This window comes from Elephas maximus, chromosome 7 (genome assembly GCF_024166365.1).
Source record: "Elephas maximus indicus isolate mEleMax1 chromosome 7, mEleMax1 primary haplotype, whole genome shotgun sequence".
NCBI classification, from domain to species: domain Eukaryota; kingdom Metazoa; phylum Chordata; class Mammalia; order Proboscidea; family Elephantidae; genus Elephas; species Elephas maximus.
Window position 1 is genome coordinate 5,556,447 of NC_064825.1, and position 19,302 is coordinate 5,575,748.

Consider the following 19,302-nt stretch of genomic DNA (forward strand, 5'->3'; position numbering starts at 1 on the left):
ACCTTGAACCAATCTCTATCAATAACGCTAGTCCATTTGTAAGCCTAGACCGAACACTTATAATAACCCTGATCCTAACACTAAACTTAATCCTAATCCTAAACCTAGACCTAATCCTAATCCTAACCCTAGACCTAATCCTAACCCTAACCTTAACTCTAACCTTGACCCTAAATAGAACACTAACTCTAACCCTCGACTTGGACCTAAATCTAAATCTTACCCTACACCTAACCCTAAACTTAAACCTAACCCTAACCCTAAACCTAAGCCTGACTCTCAACTGAACCCTAACCCCTAACCTAATCTTCTCCCTTAACATAAACTTCACCCTAACCCTAACCCTAAAACTAAACATAACACTAAATCTCACCCTAACCCTTACCCTAACCCTAATCCTAACCAAAACACTAACACTAATCCTAAACTTAACTCTAATCCTGACCCTAACTCTAACTCTAGCCTAATCCTAACCCTATAACTGACCCTACACACTCAGCTTAAATGGAAACCTAGCAGTAACCTTCACCGGAATATCTAAACCTAATCCCAACCTTTAACCTAACCCTATTTTTTTTATCTCTAACCTTAACATAGCCCTAAACTTAACCATGACTGAAACCTAACACTAACCCTAACACTAACTCTAAACCTAACCTTAACCCTCAACTTAATCCTAACCTTATCCCTAACCCTAACCCCTAACGCTAACCCTAAGCTCAAACCTCACCCTTAACTTAAACTTCACCCTAACCCTAACCCTAAAGCGAACACTAACCCGAACCGTAAACCGAACCCTAAACCTGACCCTAACATTAACACAAACAGCTAACCCTAACACTAAGCCTAACCCTAAACTTAACCCTAACCTTAACACAAACACCAAACCCTAACGCTAACCCTCATCCTTCACCTAAACTTCACCCTAAACAGAAGCCTAAACCTAACCCTAAAACTAAACCTAACCCTAAACTATTCCCTAACTCTAGCCTAACCCTAAACCTAACCCGAACTCCAGCCCTAACCCTAACTGTAACACCGTAAAACATCAGCTTATCTGTAAACCTAACACTAAACCTCACACAAACCCCTAACCCTTTCCCTAACCCTAACCATATCCCTCATCCTAGCCCTAACCCTGACCTAAACCTAACCCTTACTCTAACCCTAAACTTAACCCTAACCTTCTCTCTGCCCTACCCTAACCCTAACTCTAACAATAACTCTAAACCTGCCCTAACCGTAACCCTGAACCCTAGCACTAACTCTAACTCTAAACCTAACCCTAACCTGGCCCTACCCTTTAGCGTAAACCTAGCCTTAAACCTAGCCTTACATCTACCCGAACCCTAACCCTATTCCGAACCCTAACACTAACCTTAACCCTACTCTAACCTTAAACCTAACCCTGACTATTAACTGAACTTCACCCTAACTCTAAGCCTAACTCTAACTCTAACCGTAACCATAACAATTACCTTAAACCCTCACCTTTACTGTAAACCTAAGCCTAACCCTCACCCTAACCCTTAACCGTATCCCCAACCCTAAACCTAATGCTATCCCAAACCTTATCCCTAACCCTAACCCTAATACGAACCATAACCCTAACCTAACCCTAATATTAACCCTAAACTTAACCCTACCCGAACCATAAACCTAACCCTAACACCCTAAACCTAACGTCTAACACCATCTCTAATCCTAACCCTTATCATAACCATCACCCTTAACCGAAACTTCACACTAACACTAAACCTAACCTCATGCTAACCCTAAACATAACCCCTAACCCTAACCCGAACCCTAAACCTAACCTTAACACTAACCTGAACACAAACCCAAACTCTAGCCCTAACTCTAAAAATAACCCTCACCCTATCCTAAACTTCATCCAAACCCTAACCCGAACTTTAACCCTAAACCTAAACCTAACCTAAACCCTAACATTGAACCAATCTCTATCAATAACGCTAGTCCATTTGTAAGCCTAGACCGAACACTTATAATAACCCTGATCCTAACACTAAACTTAATCCTAATCCTAAACCTAGACCTAATCCTAATCCTAACCCTAGACCTAATCCGAACCCTAACCTTAACTTTAACCTTGACCCTAAATAGAACACTAACTCTAACCCTCGACTTGGACCTAAATCTAAATCTTACCCTACAGCTAACCCTAAACTTAAACCTAACCTTAACCCTAAACCTAAGCCTGACTCTCAACTGAACCCTAACCCCTAACCTAATCTTCTCCCTTAACATAAACTTCACCCTAACCCTAACCCTAAAACTAAACATAACACTAAATCTCACCCTAACCCTTACCCTAACCCTAATCCTAACCAAAACACTAACACTAATCCTAAACTTAACTCTAACCCTGACCCTAACTCTAACTCTAGCCTAATCCTAACCCTAGAACTGACCCTACACACTCAGCTTAAATGGAAACCTAGCAGTAACCTTCACCGGAATATCTAAACCTAATCCCAACCTTTAACCTAACCCTATTTTTTTTATCTCTAACCTTAACATAGCCCTAAACTTAACCATGACTTAAACCTAACACTAACCCTAACACTAACTCTAAACCTAACCTTAACCCTCAACTTAATCCTAACCTTATCCCTAACCCTAACCCCTAACGCTAACCCTAAGCTCAAACCTCACCCTTAACTTAAACTTCACCCTAACCCTAACCCTAAAGCGAACACTAACCCGAACCGTAAACCGAACCCTAAACCTGACCCTAACATTAACACAAACAGCTAACCCTAACACTAAGCCTAACCCTAAACTTAACCCTAACCTTAACACAAACACCAAACCCTAACGCTAACCCTCATCCTTCACCTAAACTTCACCCTAAACATAAGCCTAACCCTAACCCTAAAACTAAACCTAACCCTAAACTATTCCCTAACTCTAGCCTAACCCTAAACCTAACCCGAACTCCAGCCCTAACCCTAACTGTAACACCGTAAAACATCAGCTTATCTGTAAACCTAACACTAAACCTCACACAAACCCCTAACCCTTTCCCTAACCCTAACCATATCCCTCATCCTAGCCCTAACCCTGACCTAAACCTAACCCTTACTCTAACCCTAAACTTAACCCTCACCTTCTCTCTGCCCTACCCTAACCCTAACTCTAACAATAACTCTAAACCTGCCCTAACCGTAACCCTCAACCCTAGCACTAACTCTAACTCTAAACCTAACCCTAACCTGGCCCTACCCTTAGCGTAAACCTAGCCTTAAACCTAGCCTTACATCTACCCGAACCCTAACCCTATTCCTAACCCTAACACTAACCTTAACCCTACTCTAACCTTAAACCTAACCCTGACTATTAACTGAACTTCACCCTAACTCTAAGCCTAACTCTAACTCTAACCGTAACCATAACAATTACCTTAAACCCTCACCTTAACTGTAAACCTAAGCCTAACCCTCACCCTAACCCTTAACCGTATCCCCAACCCTAAACCTAATGCTATCCCAAACCTTATCCCTAACCCTAACCCTAATACGAACAATAACCCTAACCTAACCCTAATATTAACCCTAAACTTAACCCTACCCGAACCATAAACCTAACCCTAACACCCTAAACCTAACGTCTAACACCATCTCTAATCCTAACCCTTATCATAACCATCACCCTTAACCGAAACTTCACACTAACACTAAACCTAACCTCATGCTAACCCTAAACATAACCCCTAACCCTAACCCGAACCCTAAACCTAACCTTAACACTAACCTGAACACAAACCCAAACTCTAGCCCTAACTCTAAAAATCACCCTCACCCTATCCTAAACTTCATCCAAACCCTAACCCTAACTTTAACCCTAAACCTAAACCTAACCTAAACCCTAACATTGAACCAATCTCTATCAATAACGCTAGTCCATTTGTAAGCCTAGACCGAACACTTATAATAACCCTGAACCTAACACTAAACTTAATCCTAATCCTAAACCTAGACCTAAGCCTAATCCTAACCCTAGACCTAATCCTAACCCTAACCTTAACTCTAACCTTGACCCTAAATAGAACACTAACTCTAACCCTCGACTTGGACCTAAATCTAAATCTTACCCTACACCTAACCCTAAACTTAAACCTAACCCTAACCCTAAAGCTAAGCCTGACTCTCAACTGAACCCTAACCCCTAACCTAATCTTCTCCCTTAACATAAACTTCACCCGAACCCTAACCCTAAAACTAAACATAACACTAAATCTCACCCTAACCCTTACCCTAACCCTAATCCTAACCAAAACACTAACACTAATCCTAAACTTAACTCTAACCCTGACCCTAACTCTAACTCTAGCCTAATCCTAACCCTAGAACTGACCCTACACACTCAGCTTAAATGGAAACCTAGCAGTAACCTTCACCGGAATATCTAAACCTAATCCCAACCTTTAACCTAACCCTATTTTTTTTATCTCTAACCTTAACATAGCCCTAAACTTAACCATGACTTAAACCTAACACTAACCCTAACACTAACTCTAAACCTAACCTTAACCCTCAACTTAATCCTAACCTTATCCCTAACCCTAACCCCTAACGCTAACCCTAAGCTCAAACCTCACCCTTAACTTAAACTTCACCCTAACCCTAACCCTAAAGCGAACACTAACCCGAACCGTAAACCGAACCCTAAACCTGACCCTAACATTAACACAGACAGCTAACCCTAACACTAAGCCTAACCCTAAACTTAACCCTAACCTTAACACAAACACCAAACCCTAACGCTAACCCTCATCCTTCACCTAAACTTCACCCTAAACAGAAGCCTAACCCTAACCCTAAAACTAAACCTAACCCTAAACTATTCCCTAACTCTAGCCTAACCCTAAACCTAACCCTAACTCCAGCCCTAACCCTAACTGTAACACCGTAAAACATCAGCTTAACTGTAAACCTAACACTAAACCTCACACAAACCCCTAACCCTTTCCCTAACCCTAACCATATCCCTCATCCTAGCCCTAACCCTGACCTAAACCTAACCCTTACTCTAACCCTAAACTTAACCCTCACCTTCTCTCTGCCCTACCCTAACCCTAACTCTAACAATAACTCTAAACCTGCCCTAACCGTAACCCTGAACCCTAGCACTAACTCTAACTCTAAACCTAACCCTAACCTGGCCCTACCCTTTAGCGTAAACCTAGCCTTAAACCTAGCCTTACATCTACCCGAACCCTAACCCTATTCCTAACCCTAACACTAACCTTAACCCTACTCTAACCTTAAACCTAACCCTGACTATTAACTGAACTTCACCCTAACTCTAAGCCTAACTCTAACTCTAACCGTAACCATAACAATTACCTTAAACCCTCACCTTAACTGTAAACCTAAGCCTAACCCTCACCCTAACCCTTAACCGTATCCCCAACCCTAAACCTAATGCTATCCCAAAACTTATCCCTAACCCTAACCCTAATACGAACAATAACCCTAACCTAACCCTAATATTAACCCTAAACTTAACCCTACCCGAACCATAAACCTAACCCTAACACCCTAAACCTAACGTCTAACACCATCTCTAATCCTAACCCTTATCATAACCATCACCCTTAACCGAAACTTCACACTAACACTAAACCTAACCTCATGCTAACCCTAAACATAACCCCTAACCCTAACCCGAACCCTAAACCTAACCTTAACACTAACCTGAACACAAACCCAAACTCTAGCCCTAACTCTAAAAATAACCCTCACCCTATCCTAAACTTCATCCAAACCCTAACCCTAACTTTAACCCTAAACCTAAACCTAACCTAAACCCTAACCTTGAACCAATCTCTATCAATAACGCTAGTCCATTTGTAAGCCTAGACCGAACACTTATAATAACCCTGATCCTAACACTAAACTTAATCCTAATCCTAAACCTAGACCTAATCCTAATCCTAACCCTAGACCTAATCCTAACCCTAACCTGAACTCTAACCTTGACCCTAAATAGAACACTAACTCTAACCCTCGACTTGGACCTAAATCTAAATCTTACCCTACACCTAACCCTAAACTTAAACCTAACCCTAACCCTAAACCTAAGCCTGACTCTCAACTGAACCCTAACCCCTAACCTAATCTTCTCCCTTAACATAAACTTCACCCTAACCCTAACCCTAAAACTAAACATAACACTAAATCTCACCCTAACCCTTACCCTAACCCTAATCCTAACCAAAACACTAACACTAATCCTAAACTTAACTCTAATCCTGACCCTAACTCTAACTCTAGCCTAATCCTAACCCTAGAACTGACCCTACACACTCAGCTTAAATGGAAACCTAGCAGTAACCTTCACCGGAATATCTAAACCTAACCCCAACCTTTAACCTAACCCTATTTTTTTTATCTCTAACCTTAACATAGCCCTAAACTTAACCATGACTTAAACCTAACACTAACCCTAACACTAACTCTAAACCTAACCTTAACCCTCAACTTAATCCTAACCTTATCCCTAACCCTAACCCCTAATGCTAACCCTACCTCAAACCTCACCCTTAACTTAAACTTCACCGTAACCCTAACCCTAAAGCAAACACTAACCCGAACCGTAAACCGAACCCTAAACCTGACCCTAACATTAACACAGACAGCTAACCCTAACACTAAGCCTAACCCTAAACTTAACCCTAACCTTAACACAAACACCAAACCCTAACGCTAACCCTCATCCTTCACCTAAACTTCACCCTAAACAGAAGCCTAAACCTAACCCTAAAACTAAACCTAACCCTAAACTATTCCCTAACTCTAGCCTAACCCTAAACCTAACCCTAACTCCAGCCCTAACCCTAACTGTAACACCGTAAAGCATCAGCTTAACTGTAAACCTAACACTAAACCTCACACAAACCCCTAACCCTTTCCCTAACCCTAACCATATCCCTCATCCTAGCCCTAACCCTAACCTAAACCTAACCCTTACTCTAACCCTAAACTTAACCCTAACCTTCTCTCTGCCCTACCCTAACCCTAACTCTAACAATAACTCTAAACCTGCCCTAACCGTAACCCTGAACCCTAGCACTAACTCTAACTCTAAACCTAACCCTAACCTGGCCCTACCCCTTAGCGTAAACCTAGCCTTAAACCTAGCCTTACATCTACCCGAACCCTAACCCTATTCCTAACCCTAACACTAACCTTAACCCTACTCTAACCTTAAACCTAACCCTGACTATTAACTGAACTTCACCCTAACTCTAAGCCTAGCTCTAACTCTAACCGTAACCATAACAATTACCTTAAACCCTCACCTTAACTGTAAACCTAAGCCTAACCCTCACCCTAACCCTTAACCGTATCCCCAACCCTAAACCTAATGCTATCCCAAACCTTATCCCTAACCCTAACCCTAATACGAACAATAACCCTAACCTAACCCTAATATTAACCCTAAACTTAACCCTACCCGAACCATAAACCTAACCCTAACACCCTAAACCTAACGTCTAACACCATCTCTAATCCTAACCCTTATCATAACCATCACCCTTAACCGAAACTTCACACTAACACTAAACCTAACCTCATGCTAACCCTAAACATAACCCCTAACCCTAACCCGAACCCTAAACCTAACCTTAACACTAACCTGAACACAAACCCAAACTCTAGCCCTAACTCTAAAAATCACCCTCACCCTATCCTAAACTTCATCCAAACCCTAACCCTAACTTTAACCCTAAACCTAAACCTAACCTAAACCCTAACATTGAACCAATCTCTATCAATAACGCTAGTCCATTTGTAAGCCTAGACCGAACACTTATAATAACCCTGAACCTAACACTAAACTTAATCCTAATCCTAAACCTAGACCTAAGCCTAATCCTAACCCTAGACCTAATCCTAACCCTAACCTTAACTCTAACCTTGACCCTAAATAGAACACTAACTCTAACCCTCGACTTGGACCTAAATCTAAATCTTACCCTACACCTAACCCTAAACTTAAACCTAACCCTAACCCTAAAGCTAAGCCTGACTCTCAACTGAACCCTAACCCCTAACCTAATCTTCTCCCTTAACATAAACTTCACCCGAACCCTAACCCTAAAACTAAACATAACACTAAATCTCACCCTAACCCTTACCCTAACCCTAATCCTAACCAAAACACTAACACTAATCCTAAACTTAACTCTAACCCTGACCCTAACTCTAACTCTAGCCTAATCCTAACCCTAGAACTGACCCTACACACTCAGCTTAAATGGAAACCTAGCAGTAACCTTCACCGGAATATCTAAACCTAATCCCAACCTTTAACCTAACCCTATTTTTTTTATCTCTAACCTTAACATAGCCCTAAACTTAACCATGACTTAAACCTAACACTAACCCTAACACTAACTCTAAACCTAACCTTAACCCTCAACTTAATCCTAACCTTATCCCTAACCCTAACCCCTAACGCTAACCCTAAGCTCAAACCTCACCCTTAACTTAAACTTCACCCTAACCCTAACCCTAAAGCGAACACTAACCCGAACCGTAAACCGAACCCTAAACCTGACCCTAACATTAACACAGACAGCTAACCCTAACACTAAGCCTAACCCTAAACTTAACCCTAACCTTAACACAAACACCAAACCCTAACGCTAACCCTCATCCTTCACCTAAACTTCACCCTAAACAGAAGCCTAACCCTAACCCTAAAACTAAACCTAACCCTAAACTATTCCCTAACTCTAGCCTAACCCTAAACCTAACCCTAACTCCAGCCCTAACCCTAACTGTAACACCGTAAAACATCAGCTTAACTGTAAACCTAACACTAAACCTCACACAAACCCCTAACCCTTTCCCTAACCCTAACCATATCCCTCATCCTAGCCCTAACCCTGACCTAAACCTAACCCTTACTCTAACCCTAAACTTAACCCTCACCTTCTCTCTGCCCTACCCTAACCCTAACTCTAACAATAACTCTAAACCTGCCCTAACCGTAACCCTGAACCCTAGCACAAACTCTAACTCTAAACCTAACCCTAACCTGGCCCTACCCTTTAGCGTAAACCTAGCCTTAAACCTAGCCTTACATCTACCCGAACCCTAACCCTATTCCTAACCCTAACACTAACCTTAACCCTACTCTAACCTTAAACCTAACCCTGACTATTAACTGAACTTCACCCTAACTCTAAGCCTAACTCTAACTCTAACCGTAACCATAACAATTACCTTAAACCCTCACCTTAACTGTAAACCTAAGCCTAACCCTCACCCTAACCCTTAACCGTATCCCCAACCCTAAACCTAATGCTATCCCAAACCTTATCCCTAACCCTAACCCTAATACGAACAATAACCCTAACCTAACCCTAATATTAACCCTAAACTTAACCCTACCCGAACCATAAACCTAACCCTAACACCCTAAACCTAACGTCTAACACCATCTCTAATCCTAACCCTTATCATAACCATCACCCTTAACCGAAACTTCACACTAACACTAAACCTAACCTCATGCTAACCCTAAACATAACCCCTAACCCTAACCCGAACCCTAAACCTAACCTTAACACTAACCTGAACACAAACCCAAACTCTAGCCCTAACTCTAAAAATAACCCTCACCCTATCCTAAACTTCATCCAAACCCTAACCCTAACTTTAACCCTAAACCTAAACCTAACCTAAACCCTAACCTTGAACCAATCTCTATCAATAACGCTAGTCCATTTGTAAGCCTAGACCGAACACTTATAATAACCCTGATCCTAACACTAAACTTAATCCTAATCCTAAACCTAGACCTAATCCTAATCCTAACCCTAGACCTAATCCTAACCCTAACCTGAACTCTAACCTTGACCCTAAATAGAACACTAACTCTAACCCTCGACTTGGACCTAAATCTAAATCTTACCCTACACCTAACCCTAAACTTAAACCTAACCCTAACCCTAAAGCTAAGCCTGACTCTCAACTGAACCCTAACCCCTAACCTAATCTTCTCCCTTAACATAAACTTCACCCTAACCCTAACCCTAAAACTAAACATAACACTAAATCTCACCCTAACCCTTACCCTAACCCTAATCCTAACCAAAACACTAACACTAATCCTAAACTTAACTCTAATCCTGACCCTAACTCTAACTCTAGCCTAATCCTAACCCTAGAACTGACCCTACACACTCAGCTTAAATGGAAACCTAGCAGTAACCTTCACCGGAATATCTAAACCTAACCCCAACCTTTAACCTAACCCTATTTTTTTTATCTCTAACCTTAACATAGCCCTAAACTTAACCATGACTTAAACCTAACACTAACCCTAACACTAACTCTAAACCTAACCTTAACCCTCAACTTAATCCTAACCTTATCCCTAACCCTAACCCCTAATGCTAACCCTACCTCAAACCTCACCCTTAACTTAAACTTCACCGTAACCCTAACCCTAAAGCAAACACTAACCCGAACCGTAAACCGAACCCTAAACCTGACCCTAACATTAACACAGACAGCTAACCCTAACACTAAGCCTAACCCTAAACTTAACCCTAACCTTAACACAAACACCAAACCCTAATGCTAACCCTCATCCTTCACCTAAACTTCACCCTAAACAGAAGCCTAAACCTAACCCTAAAACTAAACCTAACCCTAAACTATTCCCTAACTCTAGCCTAACCCTAAACCTAACCCTAACTCCAGCCCTAACCCTAACTGTAACACCGTAAAGCATCAGCTTAACTGTAAACCTAACACTAAACCTCACACAAACCCCTAACCCTTTCCCTAACCCTAACCATATCCCTCATCCTAGCCCTAACCCTAACCTAAACCTAACCCTTACTCTAACCCTAAACTTAACCCTAACCTTCTCTCTGCCCTACCCTAACCCTAACTCTAACAATAACTCTAAACCTGCCCTAACCGTAACCCTGAACCCTAGCACTAACTCTAACTCTAAACCTAACCCTAACCTGGCCCTACCCTTTAGCGTAAACCTAGCCTTAAACCTAGCCTTACATCTACCCGAACCCTAACCCTATTCCTAACCCTAACACTAACCTTAACCCTACTCTAACCTTAAACCTAACCCTGACTATTAACTGAACTTCACCCTAACTCTAAGCCTAGCTCTAACTCTAACCGTAACCATAACAATTACCTTAAACCCTCACCTTAACTGTAAACCTAAGCCTAACCCTCACCCTAACCCTTAACCGTATCCCCAACCCTAAACCTAATGCTATCCCAAACCTTATCCCTAACCCTAACCCTAATACGAACCATAACCCTAACCTAACCCTAATATTAACCCTAAACTTAACCCTACCCGAACCATAAACCTAACCCTAACACCCTAAACCTAACGTCTAACACCATCTCTAATCCTAACCCTTATCATAACCATCACCCTTAACCGAAACTTCACACTAACACTAAACCTAACCTCATGCTAACCCTAAACATAACCCCTAACCCTAACCCGAACCCTAAACCTAACCTTAACACTAACCTGAACACAAACCCAAACTCTAGCCCTAACTCTAAAAATAACCCTCACCCTATCCTAAACTTCATCCAAACCCTAACCCTAACTTTAACCCTAAACCTAAACCTAACCTAAACCCTAACATTAAACCAATCTCTATCAATAACGCTAGTCCATTTGTAAGCCTAGACCGAACACTTATAATAACCCTGAACCTAACACTAAACTTAATCCTAATCCTAAACCTAGACCTAAGCCTAATCCTAACCCTAGACCTAATCCTAACCCTAACCTTAACTCTAACCTTGACCCTAAATAGAACACTAACTCTAACCCTCGACTTGGACCTAAATCTAAATCTTACCCTACACCTAACCCTAAACTTAAACCTAACCCTAACCCTAAAGCTAAGCCTGACTCTCAACTGAACCCTAACCCCTAACCTAATCTTCTCCCTTAACATAAACTTCACCCGAACCCTAACCCTAAAACTAAACATAACACTAAATCTCACCCTAACCCTTACCCTAACCCTAATCCTAACCAAAACACTAACACTAATCCTAAACTTAACTCTAACCCTGACCCTAACTCTAACTCTAGCCTAATCCTAACCCTAGAACTGACCCTACACACTCAGCTTAAATGGAAACCTAGCAGTAACCTTCACCGGAATATCTAAACCTAATCCCAACCTTTAACCTAACCCAATTTTTTTTATCTCTAACCTTAACATAGCCCTAAACTTAACCATGACTTAAACCTAACACTAACCCTAACACTAACTCTAAACCTAACCTTAACCCTCAACTTAATCCTAACCTTATCCCTAACCCTAACCCCTAACGCTAACCCTAAGCTCAAACCTCACCCTTAACTTAAACTTCACCCTAACCCTAACCCTAAAGCGAACACTAACCCGAACCGTAAACCGAACCCTAAACCTGACCCTAACATTAACACAGACAGCTAACCCTAACACTAAGCCTAACCCTAAACTTAACCCTAACCTAACACAAACACCAAACCCTAACGCTAACCCTCAGCCTTCACCTAAACTTCACCCTAAACAGAAGCCTAACCCTAACCCTAAAACTAAACCTAACCCTAAACTATTCCCTAACTCTAGCCTAACCCTAAACCTAACCCTAACTCCAGCCCTAACCCTAACTGTAACACCGTAAAACATCAGCTTAACTGTAAACCTAACACTAAACCTCACACAAACCCCTAACCCTTTCCCTAACCCTAACCATATCCCTCATCCTAGCCCTAACCCTGACCTAAACCTAACCCTTACTCTAACCCTAAACTTAACCCTCACCTTCTCTCTGCCCTACCCTAACCCTAACTCTAACAATAACTCTAAACCTGCCCTAACCGTAACCCTGAACCCTAGCACTAACTCTAACTCTAAACCTAACCCTAACCTGGCCCTACCCTTTAGCGTAAACCTAGCCTTAAACCTAGCCTTACATCTACCCGAACCCTAACCCTATTCCGAACCCTAACACTAACCTTAACCCTACTCTAACCTTAAACCTAACCCTGACTATTAACTGAACTTCACCCTAACTCTAAGCCTAACTCTAACTCTAACCGTAACCATAACAATTACCTTAAACCCTCACCTTAACTGTAAACCTAAGCCTAACCCTCACCCTAACCCTTAACCGTATCCCCAACCCTAAACCTAATGCTATCCCAAAACTTATCCCTAACCCTAACCCTAATACGAACAATAACCCTAACCTAACCCTAATATTAACCCTAAACTTAACCCTACCCGAACCATAAACCTAACCCTAACACCCTAAACCTAACGTCTAACACCATCTCTAATCCTAACCCTTATCATAACCATCACCCTTAACCGAAACTTCACACTAACACTAAACCTAACCTCATGCTAACCCTAAACATAACCCCTAACCCTAACCCGAACCCTAAACCTAACCTTAACACTAACCTGAACACAAACCCAAACTCTAGCCCTAACTCTAAAAATAACCCTCACCCTATCCTAAACTTCATCCAAACCCTAACCCTAACTTTAACCCTAAACCTAAACCTAACCTAAACCCTAACCTTGAACCAATCTCTATCAATAACGCTAGTCCATTTGTAAGCCTAGACCGAACACTTATAATAACCCTGATCCTAACACTAAACTTAATCCTAATCCTAAACCTAGACCTAATCCTAATCCTAACCCTAGACCTAATCCTAACCCTAACCTGAACTCTAACCTTGACCCTAAATAGAACACTAACTCTAACCCTCGACTTGGACCTAAATCTAAATCTTACCCTACACCTAACCCTAAACTTAAACCTAACCCTAACCCTAAAGCTAAGCCTGACTCTCAACTGAACCCTAACCCCTAACCTAATCTTCTCCCTTAACATAAACTTCACCCTAACCCTAACCCTAAAACTAAACATAACACTAAATCTCACCCTAACCCTTACCCTAACCCTAATCCTAACCAAAACACTAACACTAATCCTAAACTTAACTCTAATCCTGACCCTAACTCTAAATCTAGCCTAATCCTAACCCTAGAACTGACCCTACACACTCAGCTTAAATGGAAACCTAGCAGTAACCTTCACCGGAATATCTAAACCTAACCCCAACCTTTAACCTAACCCTATTTTTTTTATCTCTAACCTTAACATAGCCCTAAACTTAACCATGACTTAAACCTAACACTAACCCTAACACTAACTCTAAACCTAACCTTAACCCTCAACTTAATCCTAACCTTATCCCTAACCCTAACCCCTAATGCTAACCCTACCTCAAACCTCACCCTTAACTTAAACTTCACCGTAACCCTAACCCTAAAGCAAACACTAACCCGAACCGTAAACCGAACCCTAAACCTGACCCTAACATTAACACAAACAGCTAACCCTAACACTAAGCCTAACCCTAAACTTAACCCTAACCTTAACACAAACACCAAACCCTAACGCTAACCCTCATCCTTCACCTAAACTTCACCCTAAACAGAAGCCTAAACCTAACCCTAAAACTAAACCTAACCCTAAACTATTCCCTAACTCTAGCCTAACCCTAAACCTAACCCTAACTCCAGCCCTAACCCTAACTGTAACACCGTAAAGCATCAGCTTAACTGTAAACCTAACACTAAACCTCACACAAACCCCTAACCCTTTCCCTAACCCTAACCATATCCCTCATCCTAGCCCTAACCCTAACCTAAACCTAACCCTTACTCTAACCCTAAACTTAACCCTAACCTTCTCTCTGCCCTACCCTAACCCTAACTCTAACAATAACTCTAAACCTGCCCTAACCGTAACCCTGAACCCTAGCACTAACTCTAACTCTAAACCTAACCCTAACCTGGCCCTACCCTTTAGCGTAAACCTAGCCTTAAACCTAGCCTTACATCTACCCGAACCCTAACCCTATTCCTAACCCTAACACTAACCTTAACCCTACTCTAACCTTAAACCTAACCCTGACTATTAACTGAACTTCACCCTAACTCTAAGCCTAGCTCTAACTCTAACCGTAACCATAACAATTACCTTAAACCCTCACCTTAACTGTAAACCTAAGCCTAACCCTCACCCTAACCCTTAACCGTATCCCCAACCCTAAACCTAATGCTATCCCAAACCTTATCCCTAACCCTAACCCTAATACCCTAAACTTAACCCTACCCGAACCATAAACCTAACCCTAACACCCTAAACCTAACGTCTAACACCATCTCTAATCCTAACCCTTATCATAACCATCACCCTTAACCGAAACTTCACACTAACACTAAACCTAACCTCATGCTAACCCTAAACATAACCCCTAACCCTAACCCGAACCCTAAACCTAACCTTAACACTAACCTGAACACAAACCCAAACTCTAGCCCTAACTCTAAAAATCACCCTCACCCTATCCTAAACTTCATCCAAACCCTAACCCTAACTTTAACCCTAAACCTAAACCTAACCTAAACCCTAACATTGAACCAATCTCTATCAATAACGCTAGTCCATTTGTAAGCCTAGACCGAACACTTATAATAACCCTGAACCTAACACTAAACTTAATCCTAATCCTAAACCTAGACCTAATCCTAATCCTAACCCTAGACCTAATCCTAACCCTAACCTTAACTCTAACCTTGACCCTAAATAGAACACTAACTCTAACCCTCGACTTGGACCTAAATCTAAATCTTACCCTACACCTAACCCTAAACTTAAACCTAACCCTAACCCTAAAGCTAAGCCTGACTCTCAACTGAACCCTAACCCCTAACCTAATCTTCTCCCTTAACATAAACTTCACCCTAACCCTAACCCTAAAACTAAACATAACACTAAATCTCACCCTAACCCTTACCCTAACCCTAATCCTAACCAAAACACTAACACTAATCCTAAACTTAACTCTAACCCTGACCCTAACTCTAACTCTAGCCTAATCCTAACCCTAGAACTGACCCTACACACTCAGCTTAAATGGAAACCTAGCAGTAACCTTCACCGGAATATCTAAACCTAATCCCAACCTTTAACCTAACCCTATTTTTTTTATCTCTAACCTTAACATAGCCCTAAACTTAACCATGACTTAAACCTAACACTAACCCTAACACTAACTCTAAACCTAACCTTAACCCTCAACTTAATCCTAACCTTATCCCTAACCCTAACCCCTAACGCTAACCCTAAGCTCAAACCTCACCCTTAACTTAAACTTCACCCTAACCCTAACCCTAAAGCGAACACTAACCCGAACCGTAAACCGAACCCTAAACCTGACCCTAACATTAACACAGACAGCTAACCCTAACACTAAGCCTAACCCTAAACTTAACCCTAACCTTAACACAAACACCAAACCCTAACGCTAACCCTCATCCTTCACCTAAACTTCACCCTAAACAGAAGCCTAACCCTAACCCTAAAACTAAACCTAACCCTAAACTATTCCCTAACTCTAGCCTAACCCTAAACCTAACCCTAACTCCAGCCCTAACCCTAACTGTAACACCGTAAAACATCAGCTTAACTGTAAACCTAACACTAAACCTCACACAAACCCCTAACCCTTTCCCTAACCCTAACCATATCCCTCATCCTAGCCCTAACCCTGACCTAAACCTAACCCTTACTCTAACCCTAAACTTAACCCTCACCTTCTCTCTGCCCTACCCTAACCCTAACTCTAACAATAACTCTAAACCTGCCCTAACCGTAACCCTGAACCCTAGCACTAACTCTAACTCTAAACCTAACCCTAACCTGACCCTACCCTTTAGCGTAAACCTAGCCTTAAACCTAGCCTTACATCTACCCGAACCCTAACCCTATTCCTAACCCTAACACTAACCTTAACCCTACTCTAACCTTAAACCTAACCCTGACTATTAACTGAACTTCACCCTAACTCTAAGCCTAACTCTAACTCTAACCGTAACCATAACAATTACCTTAAACCCTCACCTTAACTGTAAACCTAAGCCTAACCCTCACCCTAACCCTTAACCGTATCCCCAACCCTAAACCTAATGCTATCCCAAACCTTATCCCTAACCCTAACCCTAATACGAACAATAACCCTAACCTAACCCTAATATTAACCCTAAACTTAACCCTACCCGAACCATAAACCTAACCCTAACACCCTAAACCTAACGTCTAACACCATCTCTAATCCTAACCCTTATCATAACCATCACCCTTAACCGAAACTTCACACTAACACTAAACCTAACCTCATGCTAACCCTAAACATAACCCCTAACCCTAACCCGAACCCTAAACCTAACCTTAACACTAACCTGAACACAAACCCAAACTCTAGCCCTAACTCTAAAAATCACCCTCACCCTATCCTAAACTTCATCCAAACCCTAACCCTAACTTTAACCCTAAACCTAAACCTAACCTAAACCCTAACATTGAACCAATCTCTATCAATAACGCTAGTCCATTTGTAAGCCTAGACCGAACACTTATAATAACCCTGAACCTAACACTAAACTTAATCCTAATCCTAAACCTAGACCTAAGCCTAATCCTAACCCTAGACCTAATCCTAACCCTAACCTTAACTCTAACCTTGACCCTAAATAGAACACTAACTCTAACCCTCGACTTGGACCTAAATCTAAATCTTACCCTACACCTAACCCTAAACTTAAACCTAACCCTAACCCTAAAGCTAAGCCTGACTCTCAACTGAACCCTAACCCCTAACCTAATCTTCTCCCTTAACATAAACTTCACCCGAACCCTAACCCTAAAACTAAACATAACACTAAATCTCACCCTAACCCTTACCCTAACCCTAATCCTAACCAAAACACTAACACTAATCCTAAACTTAACTCTAACCCTGACCCTAACTCTAACTCTAGCCTAATCCTAACCCTAGAACTGACCCTACACACTCAGCTTAAATGGAAACCTAGCAGTAACCTTCACCGGAATATCTAAACCTAATCCCAACCTTTAACCTAACCCTATTTTTTTTATCTCTAACCTTAACATAGCCCTAAACTTAACCATGACTTAAACCTAACACTAACCCTAACACTAACTCTAAACCTAACCTTAACCCTCAACTTAATCCTAACCTTATCCCTAACCCTAACCCCTAACGCTAACCCTAAGCTCAAACCTCACCCTTAACTTAAACTTCACCCTAACCCTAACCCTAAAGCGAACACTAACCCGAACCGTAAACCGAACCCTAAACCTGACCCTAACATTAACACAGACAGCTAACCCTAACACTAAGCCTAACCCTAAACTTAACCCTAACCTTAACACAAACACCAAACCCTAACGCTAACCCTCATCCTTCACCTAAACTTCACCCTAAACAGAAGCCTAACCCTAACCCTAAAACTAAACCTAACCCTAAACTATTCCCTAACTCTAGCCTAACCCTAAACCTAACCCTAACTCCAGCCCTAACCCTAACTGTAACACCGTAAAACATCAGCTTAACTGTAAACCTAACACTAAACCTCACACAAACCCCTAACCCTTTCCCTAACCCTAACCATATCCCTCATCCTAGCCCTAACCCTGACCTAAACCTAACCCTTACTCTAACCCTAAACTTAACCCTCACCTTCTCTCTGCCCTACCCTAACCCTAACTCTAACAATAACTCTAAACCTGCCCTAACCGTAACCCTGAACCCTAGCACAAACTCTAACTCTAAACCTAACCCTAACCTGGCCCTACCCTTTAGCGTAAACCTAGCCTTAAACCTAGCCTTACATCTACCCGAACCCTAACCCTATTCCTAACCCTAACACTAACCTTAACCCTACTCTAACCTTAAACCTAACCCTGACTATTAACTGAACTTCACCCTAACTCTAAGCCTAACTCTAACTCTAACCGTAACCATAACAATTACCTTAAACCCTCACCTTAACTGTAAACCTAAGCCTAACCCTCACCCTAACCCTTAACCGTATCCCCAACCCTAAACCTAATGCTATCCCAAACCTTATCCCTAACCCTAACCCTAATACGAACAATAACCCTAACCTAACCCTAATATTAACCCTAAACTTAACCCTACCCGAACCATAAACCTAACCCTAACACCCTAAACCTAACGTCTAACACCATCTCTAATCCTAACCCTTATCATAACCATCACCCTTAACCGAAACTTCACACTAACACTAAACCTAACCTCATGCTAACCCTAAACATAACCCCTAACCCTAACCCGAACCCTAAACCTAACCTTAACACT